A 15,243-nucleotide genomic window follows, 5' to 3' on the forward strand; every position below is an offset into this window, starting at 1 on the left:
GGGGACGAAGACTCTTCCAAGGGGATCCTGTGACTTTCCGACAGACGAGAAAATGGAATATCTGTCGCAAAAGGCTTGGTTGACCGCCCTATCCAATAGCGGCACTATCGGAAAGTTCCACTGAAGGAAACGACTAAGATGGCCTCTGTAAGGAAGTCTTATCCAATGTCGAAGAAGCTCTCAAGGAAGGCTGCAGTGCCAATGTCTGCTTCCAAGGAAAAGGAATCGGCCGTGAAGGGGGTTCCTTCGGAACTTTGAACTCCAGCTGATTAGAAGTCTTGCCTTTTTCCGCTCTCCCAGCGAACGCGAGGTTCTGCATTCACAGGGAGGAGAACGATGGGCAGAAGACTCATGTCTCTTTGGAGGGAGCTTGAAAGCTCGAGGAGAAGGCTTAGGAAGCCTCTCTTCCTGCAAACGGCACGGTTCATTAGAGTGGCAGCGAGGTCACGGGTAGCTGTCTGTCGGCGAGCTGCTGACGGAGACTGTCGGTCATTTGATGATCATCTAGGTGATAGGCGAGTTGGCGAACGACGAGCAGCTAATGACTGCTGACAAGCTGGCGAGCGGCGGGCTGCTGGTGATCGTCAAGTCGGAGATCGGTGAGTGGGTGATCAATGCACGGGCAATCGGTGACCCGGGAAAGGGCTGTGACCTTTAGCAGAGCGGTACACCAATGGAGGGGGCCACGAACGGACCACCGTTGGCGACCGACGAGCAGCATCCTGCAGACGAGTCGGTGATGGAAGAACAACCGGATGGCTGGAACCAGCTGGTGAGCCACGAACCAGAGATCGTCGGCGAGCAGATAGAAAGGAGTGCCACAAGGCTGGTGAATGACGAGACCGCAGAGAGACCGAAGGTATGGGCGAGGGTTGGGAACCAGGAGATCTAGGAGGAGGAGGATCCTCTGAAGGGGATTGTTCTGCAATGGACAATGATGAGCCGTACAAATGTCTCTTTGCCGAAGGCGAAGGAGCACGTCTGAGGTGATGGGGTGGTTTGAGCTCGTAGAGGGCGACGACCAAGAGGGGAAGTCTCCGCAGGGGGAGGGCTGAACAACAAGCTGGTCATCTGTGGTCTCTCGCGAACAAGAACTGATCATCCACAGGAGAGACATGGCTTGGACTTTTCTTCGCCTTCGAAGGATGGTCGAGAGGGGGAGTGCAGTCCTCGGCAGCGACGGAAGGAACAGGAAAGGAGTCAGCAGGCAGGGCAGCAGATGACTCCTCGTGAACCACAAGAGCCACACTCAAAAGGGCCAGAGGGTCAAACTCAGAAGACGAACGCCGCAACTCCGTACCACGCTGAATAAGCTGCACTAACACCTCCTTAGAAGGCGGACCAGGTAATCCCAGGGACGGCCACTCCTGCAAAATGGAAGAAAAAGAGTAGGACTCACTCGGGGGGAGAGGCGAGGCCGCTTCGCTACGGTAAGCAACACCGTCTCTCGAGGACTGAGGTTGTCCAGGAGTTAAAGGGCCTGCGCTACTGCTCGACTGTTCCCTGGAGGAAACCAGTCGAGAAGAAGCTTCGAAGGAAGGTTGGGGGCCAGAAGAAGAAGCTTTAGGTTTCTTCTGCTTTGAGGAAGACCCAGAAGGAGAAGAATCCCTTTTAGACTACTTCTTCTGACCAAACCTTTCCCACTTGGAGGCAGACAACTCCCGTCACTCAATGCACATGTTAAACATCACACCATTGACCCCTACAAGCTGGGTAAAATCAGAGATCTACGTCAATAGCGGACATAAATGTTCCGCAGGAGCAGCCCTTGGGACCAGGGCAGGTATGCATCACTGGCAGGAAAGGCGTGCGCGCACACACACACACTGAAAAGAGAAAGCAAAAAAGCAATTAGTAATGGCTGTCCAAAATTTAGCGAGGAGGAAGACCTATGACAACCATTCTCCATCTGAGCTAAAAGCAAAGTGAGTTACAGTTACAGGTGTGTGAGTGAGAGGTAGCTACTACACCCCCCTTTAACTAGCGGTATGGGTGGTTAACCCTCACTAAATATCTAATGGCTTGTCTTTTAACTTCGCCGAAAACAATACCCCTATAAATAGCGTTGGTTTGTATTCAAGTTACGGAACAAATTAAGAGATTTGTTTCTAATATGTAAATGAGCAATACAGTGATGATTAGAGAAGAAAAGAGTTATTTACGTGAAGTCAGGTCACGTGGGGTTGTTGACAATTACGTGAAGTCAGGTCACGTGGGGTTGTTGACAATGAAGGAGATTGTCGGAGGGTTAGTCAGATGATTGGATTCATTGTTATTAGATTACAAAGGTGGTGGGCACGCTCTCTTGTCTCTTGGTTCATATGTTTGTTTTGTGTTGATAAACCAACATATGGAATCGAAGGTAAATGTAGTGTAAATTTATCAATGATAGCAGAGCGTGCTTAGTCGTAAACCTGGGCTAGGCTATCGACTGTGTCGGTTATCAGAATTCTTTGGTTAAGCTAGTGCTACGGGAGTTGGAAGAAGGAATGTCCTAGATTTTGTGGTAAACAGTAAGAATACAAGGTTTGGAAAGGTCAGGTAGAGGATTAGTTGGTAGTATGTGGGGATGATGTTAAATATCCAGGTATAGAGATTAGACAGTTTTATAAGTGACAGAAGAGCTAGATAGAGAAAACCTGAAAGGTGCAGATAGCGCAAAGGCAATATTAAAGAAATTAGGTGATGTATATCTAAAGGACACAATAATGGATAACTATGGGATGATGAAGTGATAAAACATTGAGAATCTTGTGAAAAAATGAGACTTCATAATTAGGTACGAGACCACAGCTTCAGAAGCAGTAAGGCTATAAGAAAAAGTTTGTTTGATGGAGAAGCTAAAGGTTTCATGCTTTGGAACAGGCAAATCTCACCGAGAATCAAAAACAGATTGCGTTGGCTACATGTGGACAAGGTAAACTTGATTTGGTGTCCAAAATATTGAAAAGAATATTTGAAGGATTAGGGAACAAGGGAGAGGAGGATTGGTGGGGATCTAAAAACTTGAATATGGGTAGAGGCAGAGAGGGATACAGGAATAGGGAGTAGAAGTAGAGGATAAGAGGAAGAGGTGGAAGATATCCAATAAATAGAGAAGGGAAAGTAACATTTTGTGCTATGTATAGTTCAGAATGGCATTGGGTTAGAGATTGTCCTCAGAATCATCAGAATAAAGAAAATCTATCTGAAAACAGTTTGGATGAAAATAAAACCGGTAAAGTGGAAAAAATAAGCATAGGTTTAAAGACGTTAGAGATAATGTAAAGAGAACATTTCTGTAAGAAAAATTCAAGAAATATATGAACTCTTGGAGAAAGGTTTATACTATTTTACATACAGGGTGTAAATCAACTGTGTGGGGTGAATTATGACTAGCTATGGTTATATTTGGTTTAAGCCTAGGAGTTGAAAAGAATGAAGGACACTAGAGAGGAATCAAACAAGATCTTTATGTTTGGTGAATAATCATAAATCTTAAAGTGTAATAAAAATTCCAGTTATATAAACTTAAAGACAAAAATTTTGCAAGGTAACAGCCCACATGGCTGAGGACTATGAAGCATGAAGTACATAATGAATGGAGAAGTATTGATATAAACACGCAAGTTAAGAGACGACTGGAGAAATCTAACCGAGGCCCTTTGCGTCAATAGGTGTGGGAGATGATGACGATGACATATCATGGTTAATAGGGAAGAAAACAATGAGTAGGATGGGTATTGGGATAGATATGAATGAAAATTGGGTAAAAATAGAAGCATTAGTTGGAATAAGAATTCATTTGAGAGGGTGAACAGGGTTATTTACGACTACCAATTCTGAAGAGTAAAAGATGGAAGGGACTGAGTAACAAAGAAATTAAGGGAGAAATTACAGTTACACTTATAGTTGGGACATGGAAGATGGGGAGAAGATTTGGAGGTTAAAGGAAGAGGCCAAGTAAAGTGATGGTTTAGATGAAGAAAAGAAATAAGTTAGGAGGCTGATAACAAATTTAATTACAACTTGTGAAATATGTAAGAGGTATAAAAAGAATCCATGGAAACCTGTAGTAGGATTTTCTTGGAGTAGAATATTTAACGAGGTTTTGGCTCTAGATGTAGGAAGTAGAGGAAAGGAAGTTTTTGGTTATTGTTAATATGGCCACCAGATATTTTCAGGCATACGGGATTAATTACGAAAGGCCAGAAACTAGCACAAGAACACTTATTGATAGGTGGTTCACATTTTTTGGAGCACCATGTAAAATACTTTCTGATAATGGTGGAGAGTTTCACAAAGGAAAATGAGAAGAATGACTGGAGTGTGGAATATAAAATTGTTGGCTACTACAGCAGAATCAACATGGAGCAATGGATTGTGTGAAAAAACTGTTGGAATCCTTGGAGAAAGTCTAAGGAAAATGAGAAATGAGGATGCAAGTTGGCAAATAGCTTTGAGATGGGTGGTATGTGCAAGAAACTGTTTAGTGAATAATGGAGGATTTTCACTTAACCAGCTAGTTTTTGTTAGAAATCCTCCTTTACCAAATCTAGTAAAGGAGGTTGGGCTGTGGCACCCTAGCAGTACCAGCTGAACTCGGCTGAGTCCCTGGTTAGGCTGGAGGAACGTAGAGAGTAGAGGTCCCCTTTTTTGTTTTGTTTCTTGTTGATGTCGGCTACCCCCCAAAATTGGGGGAAGTGCCTTTGATATATGGATGGATATGGAGTAAGGTAAGAGACTTAAAATTCAGCTTGTAGAGAGATAAGTACTGAAGAATGATGGGTATTAAGGGATACATTGAATGCAATACACAGGGCTAGAGAGGTTTTCGTGGAGAATGAGTCTTGCAGCAAACTAAGAATTGCCTTAAATAGAAATGTTAGAGAACATAAACTTGAGGAGACAGTAGTTGGAGATGAGGTGTTTTACTAGAGAGAGGAAGAAAAAGAATGGAGAGGGTCTGTTGAGGTAGTAGGAGTGTCAGGTAGGACAGTCATAGTAAAACATGGTAGTACATTGAGAGATAGCTAGGAAGGACATTGTCAGAGGTTAGTAGAAATACCGACAACAGTATGAATGATGTAGGTGTACCAGAGAATGATGTAACGAATGCGCAGGAGAAAAAATTGATTATTGGAAATAAGAGGGGAAAAAAGAGAGATTATGAGAAAGAAGAGGAAGATGTAGGTGAGGAAGACAATTGAATTATGTTATTTTCATTAGTAAAATAAATTTTTGAATATACTTACCCGATAATCATGTAGCTGTCAACTCCGTTGCCCGACAGAATTCTACGGGAGGGATACGCCAGCTATCACTATACTAGAAGGGGGTGTACTCACAAGCGCCACCTGTGGCCAGGTACTACAGTACTTGTTGTTGACGCCACCTCACTTTTTCCTCGGTCCACTGGTTCTCTATGGGGAGGAAGGGTGGGTCAATTAAATCATGATTATCGGGTAAGTATATTCAAAAATTTATTTTACTAATGAAAATAACATTTTTCAATATTAAACTTACCCGATAATCATGTAGCTGATTCACACCCAGGGGGGTGGGTGAAAAACCAGTGTACAAGACTAAAGGATAGCTAAGTATCCCGTATTTCATATAATCAGTTATCCACAATAACAATGAAATAATAAGTACCTGGTAAGGAAGTCGACTTGAACCGTTACTCTGCCTTTAATAAGATCGTCTTCCTTACTGAGCGCAGCGTTCCTCTTGGAAGGCTGAATCAACTCAAAGGTGCTAAAGTATACAGGGCTGCAACCCATACTAAAGGACCTCATCACAACCTTTAACCTCGGCGCTTCTCAAGAAAGAATTGACCACCCGCCAAATCAACAAGGATGTGGAAGGCTTCTTAGCCGACCGTACAACCCATAAAAAGTATTCAAGAGAAAGGTTAAAAGGTTATGGGATTATGGGAATGTAGTGGCTGAGCCCTCGCCTACTACTGCATTCGTTGCTACGAATGGTCCCAGGGTGTAGCAGTACTCGTAAAGAGACTGGACATCTTTGAGATAGAATGATGCGAACACTGACTTGCTTCTCCAATAGGTTGCATCCATAACACTCTGCAGAGAATGGCTCTGTTTGAAGGCCACTGAAGTAGCCACAGCTCCCACTTCATGTGTCCTTACCTTCAGCAAAGCAAGGTCTTCTTCCTTCAGATGAGAATGTGTTTCTCTAATCAGAAGCCTGAATAGTAAGAAACTGAGTTCTTAGAACTTGGAAAAGAAGGTTTCTTGATAGCACACTATAAGGCTTCTGATTGTCCTTGTAAAGGTTAAGACCTTTTAGATAGTACCTAAGAGCTCTAACTGGGCAAAGTACTCTCTTCAGTTCATTCCCCACCAAGTTGGACAGGTTTGGGATCTCGAACGACTTAGGCCAAGGACGTGAAGGAAGCTCGTTTAGCAAAAACCGAGCTGCAAGGAACATGTAGCCGTTTCAGATGTGAAAACAATGATCCTGCTGAAGGCGTGGATCTCACTTACTCTTTTAGCTGTTGTCAAGCACACGAGGAAAAGAGTTTTTAATGTGAGGTCCTAAAAAGAGGCTGATTGGAGAGGTTCAAATCTTGATGACATAAGGAACCTTAGGACCACGTCTAGATTCCAGCCTGGAGTGGACAACCGACGTTCCTTTGAGGTCTCAAAAGACCTAGGGAGGTCCTGTAGATCTTTGTTGGTGGAAAGATCCAAGCCTCTGTGGCGGAAAACCGCTGCCAACATACTTCTGTAACCCTTGATCGTAGGAGCTGAAAGGGATCTTACTTTCCTTAGATATAACAGGAAGTCAGCAATCTGGGTTACAGTGGTACTGGTTGAGGAAACTGCATTGGTCTTGTACCAGCTACGGAAGACTTCCCCTTGAGACTGATAGATTCTGAGAGTGGATGTTCTCCTTGCTTTGGCAATCGCTCTGGCTGCCTCCTTCGAAAAGCCCCTAGCTCTTGAGAGTCTTTCGAAAGTCTGAAGGCAGTCAGACGAAGAGCGTGGAGGATTGGGTGTACCTTCTTTACGTGAGGTAGACTTAGAAGGTTCACTCCTAGAGGAAGAGTCCTGGGAATGTCGACCAGCCATTGCAGTACCTCTAAGAACCATTCTCTCGCGGGCCAGAGCGGAGCCAACCAACGTCAGCCGTGTCCCTTTGTGAGAGGAGAACTTCTGAAGTACCCTGTTGACAATCTTGAACGGCGGGAATGCATACAGGTCGAGATGGAACCAATCCAGCAGAAAAGCATCCACGTGAACTGCTGCTGGGTCTGGAATCGGAGAACAATACAACAGGAGTCTCTAGGTTATCGAGGTAGCGAACAGATCTATGGTTGGCTGACCCCACAGGGCCCAAAGTCTGCTGCAAACATTCTTGAGAAGGGTCCACTCTGTGGGGATGACCTGACCCTTCCGGCTGAGGTGATCTGCCATGACATTCATACCGCCCTGAATGAACCTCGTTACCAGTTAGCTTTCGATCTTTAGACCAGATGAGTAGGTCCCTTGCGATCTAGAACAACTTCCACGAAAGAGTCCCTCCCTGCTTGAAGATGTAAGCCAGGGCTGTGGTGTTGTTAGAGTCCACCTCCACCACTTTGTTAAGCTGGAGGGACTTGAAGTTTATCAAGGCCAGAATAACCGCCAACAACTCCTTGCAATTGATGTGAAGTGTCCTTTGCTCCTGATTCCATGTTCCCGAGCATTCTTGTTCGTCCAAAGTCGCACCCCAGCCCGTGTCTGATGCGTCCGAGAGGAGACGGCGGTCGTGTTTCTGAACAGCCAAAGGTAGACTTCCTTGAGAAGAAAGCTGTTCTTACACCACGCGAGAGAAGACCTCCTCTCTTCGGAAACAGGAACTGAGACCGTCTCTAGCGTCATGTCCTTTATCCAGTGAGCAGCTAGATAATACTGAAGGGGGGGGAGGTGGAGTCTCCCTAACACGATGAACAGGGCCAGTGATGAAAGTGTCCCTGTTAGACTCATCCACTACCTGACTGAGCATCGGTTCCTTCTCAGCATGCTCTGGATGCATTCTAGGGCTTGGAAGATCCTTGGGGCCGACGGAAAAGCCCGAAAAGCTCGACTCTGAAGATCCATACCCAAGGAGACAATGGTCTGGGATGGGACGAGCTGAAACTCCTCAAAATTGACCAGGAGGCCCAGTTCCTTGGTCAGATCCATAGTCCATTTGAAAATCTCCAGACAGCGACGACTTGTGGGAGCTCTTAAAAGCCAGTCGTCTGCGGAGCCAGACACAAGATCATGGTACTGCTGCACAGTCTGTGAACTGTCAACCATGGGCAAGCGAGGAAGTACAGTGACAACCCGAATCTGTCTAGACTCTGGGCCGTACAGACAACTCCTTATCGGGTTGCTGAGGTTGCCGCACTGCGTCACAACAAGTCACTTCTGCTGGTTGTTGAACGTCTTCCCCGTGACACATGACTCCGTAAACAAAAAATCCTCTAACAAGGACTAAGCTTGGACTGCATGTCTTGCAACACAGCTCAAGGTCTATGGGAGCAGGTGTGGTAACAGACGGGATTAGCGACTGAAGTGGAACCATTACCTTCCCTGGAAGCATGTTATGCTTAAATAAAAGTCCATAGGAGGCTACGCAGCTAAAGGCTCCCTCCAAATGACAAGAGTCCTCAAGGGAATATCAGAAGGAGGGAGAAAAGAACTTTCTCATCTACAGGGACCATATCCTAGAAAAGCTAAGTTCTCTCAGTGAGGGTTTCACTGGTGCAAAAGCAGCAGACTAGAAGGCAACGTTATGAAACTGCTTGACAGTCTAGTGAGTTGGCAACAACCAAAGATGTGTGACTGAGAAGCATGCGGTAAGGTATGCAGAGCATGTTGTATGCAGAGTATGTTGTATGCAGAGTATGCTGTATGCAGAGCATGCTGTATGTAGAGCATGTTGTATGCAGAGCATGCTGAATGCAGAGCATGCTGTATGCAGAGCATGTTGTATGCAGAGCATGCTGTATGCAGAGCATGTTGTATGCAGAGCATGCTGTATGCAGAGCATGTTGTATGCAGAGCATGCTGAATGCAGAGCATGCTGTATGCAGAGCATGCTGTAAGCAGAGCATGCTGTATGTAGAGCATGTTGTATGCAGAGCATGCTGAATGCAGAGCATGCTGTATGCAGAGCATGTTGTATGCAGAGCATGCTGTAAGCAGAGCATGCTGTATGTAGAGCATGCTGTAAGGTAAGCAGAGCGTGTGCATGGCGTTTAACATTTCTCAGAAATTCCATGACCAGTGCTAGAGTGCTTAATGCATGCTTGCATGGGGTTTTAATATCAACATAATATTTACCTTACATTCATAACTCATGATTCATATTTTTTGCCATATTTTGCGATATTGTTAAAAATATATTGCAAGGAATACAAATATATTTTTATAAGTAATACAAATAACCTCCATTATCATAATGTTTGAAAATGGAGGTAAGGTATGCTGAACAGCAGAGTCAGAACGAGCTGGAACAACAATAGTTGTGGTTTCCTCTTCAAGACTCTGTTGAGGGAACACCTGAGGCTCAGTCTGCAAAGGCTGATCAAAGGAAGTAGCAGAAGGTAGGCGCATGGGTGGAGGAGGCTGACTCCTGGCATGAGTGGCTGAACTCAAGGGTTGCGCTTGCTGAGTGGTTGGCGGATGCGCAGTAGCAAGTTCCTGAGGAACGAGTTGAGGTTCCTGCGGTGTGAGCTGAGAGCGAAAAGGTAGTGGCTGCGCAGAACGCAGTAAAAGTCTCGCAAGTTGAGGCTCCTGAGGCGCAAGGCTAAGGTGTTGAGGTGCTTGCCTTGAGGAGGGTTGAGCTCGCTGCAGCGAGAGCTGAGGAGACTGACTCATGGATGGGAGAGGTTGTTGTACCTCAAGCGAGTGTTGCCTCACTGGTGGAACAGCAAGTGGAAGCGGAGGAAGAGAGGTATAAGCCTCCTGTTCCCATTGCTGAGGTTGCCTTAAGGAAGGCGGAGGGAGCTGCACACCACTGGGATCAGTAAACTCATAACGTGGCTCAACATCGTACGCCTGGCAGGCGGAGCGAGCGCAGGCGGAGGGAGCGCAGGCGGAGCGAGCGCAGGCGGAGCGAGCGCAGGCGGAGGCGCAACCTTCTCAGCCCGACACTCACGCATCAAGACCGAAAGTTGTGACTGCATGGACTGCAGTAGAGTCAACTTGGGCTCGGCAGACACTAAGGTCTGCTGAGGTAAAGCCTTAACAGCAGAGATCTGTTGCGGCAGAACCTTACTCCTCTTAGGCGGAGTGCATTCAACTGATGACTGAGGAGAGTCAGAGCTAACCCAATGACTGCATCCGGGTTGTTGAACTCTAACTTCGTACGTCTGGCATAGGTCTGGACTTTACGTTTAAGAGGTCTTGAGACCTGAGACCAGCGTTTTCTCCCCTCAATTTCTTCTGCAGACGAGCAAAATAAGGGCTCAATCGTCTGCGGGTGGGAGTGACGGTCTCGGTAAGACACGCCCGTAACCACCGAGGATACTTCTGTGCGCCGATCAAGGCCTGCTGAACCCTTTTGCCCTTCGACATTGCTTCTCCCCTGGGCTTGGGAGCTTGCAAGAGGTCCCGGACTGGGAGGACGACTGGCCCGCACAGAAGTACCCTCACGCACAACACTGACACACTTTGCGCTAATCACTTATCACTTTGATTTTCTGTTTGCACTTATTTCACTGAACTCGAAACTTTAAGTGGTTTGTATCTGAAACACACAATTCTATCCTTTCTCAAAAGTTAGTAATTGCGAAAACAGAATTACAATGTAACAGAAAATTCTCATGAAAGATAAATAATTCAGTGGCTGGAAAGAGACTAAACACTAGATCACTCTAGAAACGTTTACCTTCTTCCCCTAAAGAGACTAGGGAGAAGAGTAAAAACGATAACAACGTTACTCGCTTGAATGAAACGTTTATCCTCCTCTTTCTCCCTCCGTCTCTATCTCTCTCTCTCTCTCTCTCTCTCTCTTGACTTAGAACCTGAGAGAAGAGCCCAATCATATATATCGTTAAAACATATTATTGTTAAAGGAAAAAACTGAAATATTTCCCAAAATGAAAAGTTCCTTTATTAGGATTAAAACCATTAAGTTAAGAAAGAATGAACAAAACGCTAGACACGGTTACTCTTACTGCAACGTGAAACCGTGAAAATTCTTTCTCTATCGTAACGATAGAGCGCAAGTTGAACGTTCTGAACGTCAACAACTGCAGAGACAAAACAAAACGTTAGTTCAACTTTGAAAACAGTACGAGACTATCAAAGAAATTCTTTCAAAGACATTAAAATAGCATAATATGTTAACAGGTAAAACCGAAATGACGGGCTCAAGTTAATTAACTTCGGTACCAAGAAAAGACCGCCTACTATTAGGAAGGTCGAATATAAACAAATATGAAAATTAATTTTAATAAGTTTATAATAAAAGGAAGTTAATCGAAGAGGCCTATAAGAGGCGGAGAGATATAAAATAATCTATAACTTTTGTTAAGCAAAATTAAGAAAAAGAGTCTATACTCTCTTAGACACCAACACTTCCGTCTAAGGGAAGGGTCGGCCATTTAAAGGTGAAAAAGAGTTCATACTCTCTTCGTCACCATAAATAATCAAAATAATTCCAAAAGCTAACTAAGCTAATATAGAAGTTTCCAGTATAGCGAATAGCTGCAAATTTAGAGAAATACTTCACCAAACCGTGAACAATACTCCAAAATCATAAGCGTATCCAAGAACGTCTTGCCGGAAGCACGACAGAGGAAAAAGTGAGGTGGCGTCAACAACAAGTACTGTAGTACCTGGCCACAGGTGGCGCTTGTGAGTACACCCCCTTCTAGTATAGTGATAGCTGGCGTATCCCTCCCGTAGAATTCTGTCGGGCAACGGAGTTGACAGCTACATGATTATCGGGTAAGTTTAATATTGAAAAACCCAAGTTGAGAAAAGCAAACAGGTTCATGAGGGAACCCGAAACCCACAAGGAAGGCCACAAATTATTATTATCATCATTAAATGGAGGAGATTAACCAGTCCAATGAGTCAAACTCGACTCTTACAGGGCTGGCCCGATTATCATCAGGAAGAAAAAATATTTATATGAATGTTAAATGAATAAAATAAAATATATAATATAATGGATGAAAATAAATAGAGGTAAAAAACCTGTAATATGTATATTCAAATACTATCTATAAAACCTATTCTTTAAAAAAAACCTAAAATCTTAAAAACTGAGAAATTATCAGTCTGATAAAATGACAAATTTGGAAGTAATTTGTACTTTTCTTAACGATACAAACCTGTAGCTATTTATAGGTGGTATTACTTACGGCGAAGCTGAAGGGACGAGCCTTTGGAATTTAGCTAGGGTAAACTACCCATCCCGCTAGTTAGCAGGGGGTTAGTTACCTACCCCTCTCACTCACACACACGTGACTGTACTTCACTTTGCTAGGAGGTAGGACTTCAAAGGGGGACTGGGTTGGCTGGCAAATCTGTATAAATAGCAACAAGTTTGTATCATTAGGAAAAATACAATTTATTTCAAATTTGTCATTTGTTCCAACAAAGTACTGTACAGTAGTACACACCTACGCTATTTATAGGGGTTGACTCACCGATTAGGAGGACGGAGGTCCCTACCAATCTGGCTTTATGGCTTTACCCTGGGAACTCCTTTTTACTTAGGTTAGTAAAAAAAAAAAATAAGGAAACCCTAACACCTCGCTATACCTTGCAACAATGCATGGTCTGCGGCCTACACAAGCTGTGTTGAGATACTAGCAATGTGACTGTCAAGGTAAAAGTTATTCCGGGTCCACCGGAATCATCCGAGGTCACCAGGACATTTCCAATACCACCTCGCCAGGGTATAGGGACATAACAGTATTGACACAATACCAGGTTACACCAGGGAGCAATGGTTTACCTGCAGTGGTTGAGGTCTGCTGTGCAGAGGACCCTGGATGCTGATTTCCCCCAAGAGAAGGGAGGATGAAGAAAAGAAATGAGCCAGTCATTACTTTTCATTCACTCAGACTAAAACTGGGTAACCAGTACCTTTAACCTTCTGCTGCTTGTCCATTAAGAAGCTTGAGGTACTGAACCAGCTGTTGTGCAGCCACCACAGGACCGATAGAGAATGTATCGAGTCGCCTGTGGGTCACGTCTTGCAGGTAATGAGAGGTGAAGGTCGTTTGACTCTTCCCCCGCCACAGAGTAGTTTCGTTTGAAGGCCAGGGACGTAGCTATGACCCTGACATCGTGAGCTCTGAGTCGACATGTTGGTGGAGGATCTGGATTTAGTGCATGGTCAATGACCCTCCAAATACAAACAGAAATCGTGTTCTTTGTAATTCTCCTCATATTTCTCCCAGTGATGACGAAGAGCGAAGGCACTCAGGGATGGGCTGCTGCTGTTCTTTTGAGGTAGAGCCTCAAACTCCTTACTGGGCATAGTAACAGATGATCTGGGTCATCAGTTACAGAGCAGAGTCTCATTATCCGAAAGAAATCTAATCTATGATCCGCTACCCCCAGATTTTGAGTCTTGGCTACATGTTCAGGGACGAAGCTGAAGCTTACCTCTCCTCATGCCCTTGAATGGACGATGTCATACGAGAGACCATGAAGTTCACCGACTCTTTTAGCTGAAGCCAAAGCGAGTGGGAACATCGTCTTCCACGTGAGGAGGTGATATGTTGCCTGGCGTAATGGTTCATAGTGAGGCCTCTTTAGAGACCAAAGAACCCGAATCACGTTCCAAGGAGGAGGTCTCACTTCTAACTGAGGACAGGTAAGTTTGTAACTCCGTATGAGGAGGGAAAGTTCTAGCAATGGAGAAACGTCTATTTGTTCAATTTAAAGGCAAGCGATAGCCTTTTGCTGCCAAAATTGAGAGGAGCACTTCCCTCCCGCAAATACACGAAGAACTCTGCTATTGCTGGAATAGTGGCATCGAGTGAAGAGATAACCCTTCCACAACACCAACCACAGAAGACCTTCCACTTCGTCTGGCAGACTGAGGCTGACAATCTTAGCAGATGTCGAGACATTCTTTTCGCATCTTGTGAAAATCCTCTCAGAGTGAGGAGATGCTGGATAGTCTCCAGGCATGAAAAGGCATGAAGTCATAGCAAAGCTACGGCTTTGTGATAAATGTTGACATGGTTGTCTGAGTAGATCATGTCCTGGTGGAAGTTCTCTCGGAAGCTCTGACAGGAGTTGCTGAAAGTCTGGGAACCATTCTGCATGATGCCATAGAGGAGCTATGAGGGTCATTGACTGATGTTTTGGCCTTTTTGTGTACTCTTCTCATCAGACAAAATGGGGGAAAGAAGTAAACGTCGATGTTGTCCCACTGTTGTTGGAATGCATCTTACCAGAGAGCCTCTGGGTCTGAGACTAGGGAGCAGTATAACGGGAGTCTGAAGTTCAGGGACGTTGCAAACAGATTCACAGTCGGAGAACACCACTAAGTCAGGACTTTGTTGGCCAATAGATGATCCAAAGATCAATAGGAACCCACTACCTGGTCGCTCTGCTCAAGTTGTCGGCGAGCACATTAGTTTTGCCGAGAATGAAGCGAGCTAATAGGGAGACCGATTGGACTTCTGCCCATCTCGATATCTCTACTGCCAGATGGGATAGGGGCTGAGAAAAAGTACCTCCTTGCTTGTTGATGTAAGCTGCTGTGAAAAAGTACATCCTTGCTTGTTGATGTAAGCTTCTACTGTGGTGTTGTCGCTCATCACCACCACAGAGTGACTGGCCAGGAACTGATGGAACTGTTGAAGGGCCTGGAAGACTCCCTTCATCTCCAAGAGATTTAAATGTAGGTACTTTTCGAACTCTGACCAAAGGACTGAGGTCGTGTGGTGCAGCACGTTGGCCCCCACCATTCTTTTGACGTGTCTGAAAGGAGCATCAAGTCCGGGGGGAGGACGAGAAGATCAACGCCCTTCAGCAGATTCTTGTCTGCCACCCATCAACCGAGATCCTTCTGTTCCCCTGGTCCCATGGAGATCAGAATGTCTGGGGAATCAAAGGCCTGATTCCAGTTGGACTTTAGCCATCATTGGAGGGATCGTATCCTGAGACGGCCATTGGGAACTAGATGGGCCAGAGATGATAGGTGCCTGAGGAGACATAGCCACCTCTGAGCTGGATTTCCTCTCGTCTGAGAAAAGGTGTTGTGACCTTCCTCAGCTTCACTACCCTGTCT

The 15,243-nt window shown here is 45.0% G+C and overlaps 1 protein-coding gene across 7 annotated transcripts in view; it reads right to left on the bottom strand.

The window, feature by feature from the left end:
• LOC137634914 (serine/threonine-protein kinase fused-like) overlaps positions 1–15,243 on the bottom strand; it is a 66,446-nt gene that overhangs the window by 11,948 nt on the left and 39,255 nt on the right. Inside the window, exon 5 of one of the 7 annotated variants that reach the window (XM_068367467.1) lies at positions 12,347–12,514. The exons of the other annotated variants lie outside the window; for them this stretch is intronic. The gene's annotated coding sequence lies outside the window, so the exon portion shown is untranslated. Of the gene's footprint in view, positions 1–12,346; positions 12,515–15,243 lie in introns of those variants that run through there. 7 annotated transcript variants of the gene reach the window in all.

Source organism: Palaemon carinicauda, chromosome 45, assembly GCF_036898095.1.
Source record: "Palaemon carinicauda isolate YSFRI2023 chromosome 45, ASM3689809v2, whole genome shotgun sequence".
Classification (NCBI taxonomy): Eukaryota; Metazoa; Arthropoda; class Malacostraca; order Decapoda; family Palaemonidae; genus Palaemon; species Palaemon carinicauda.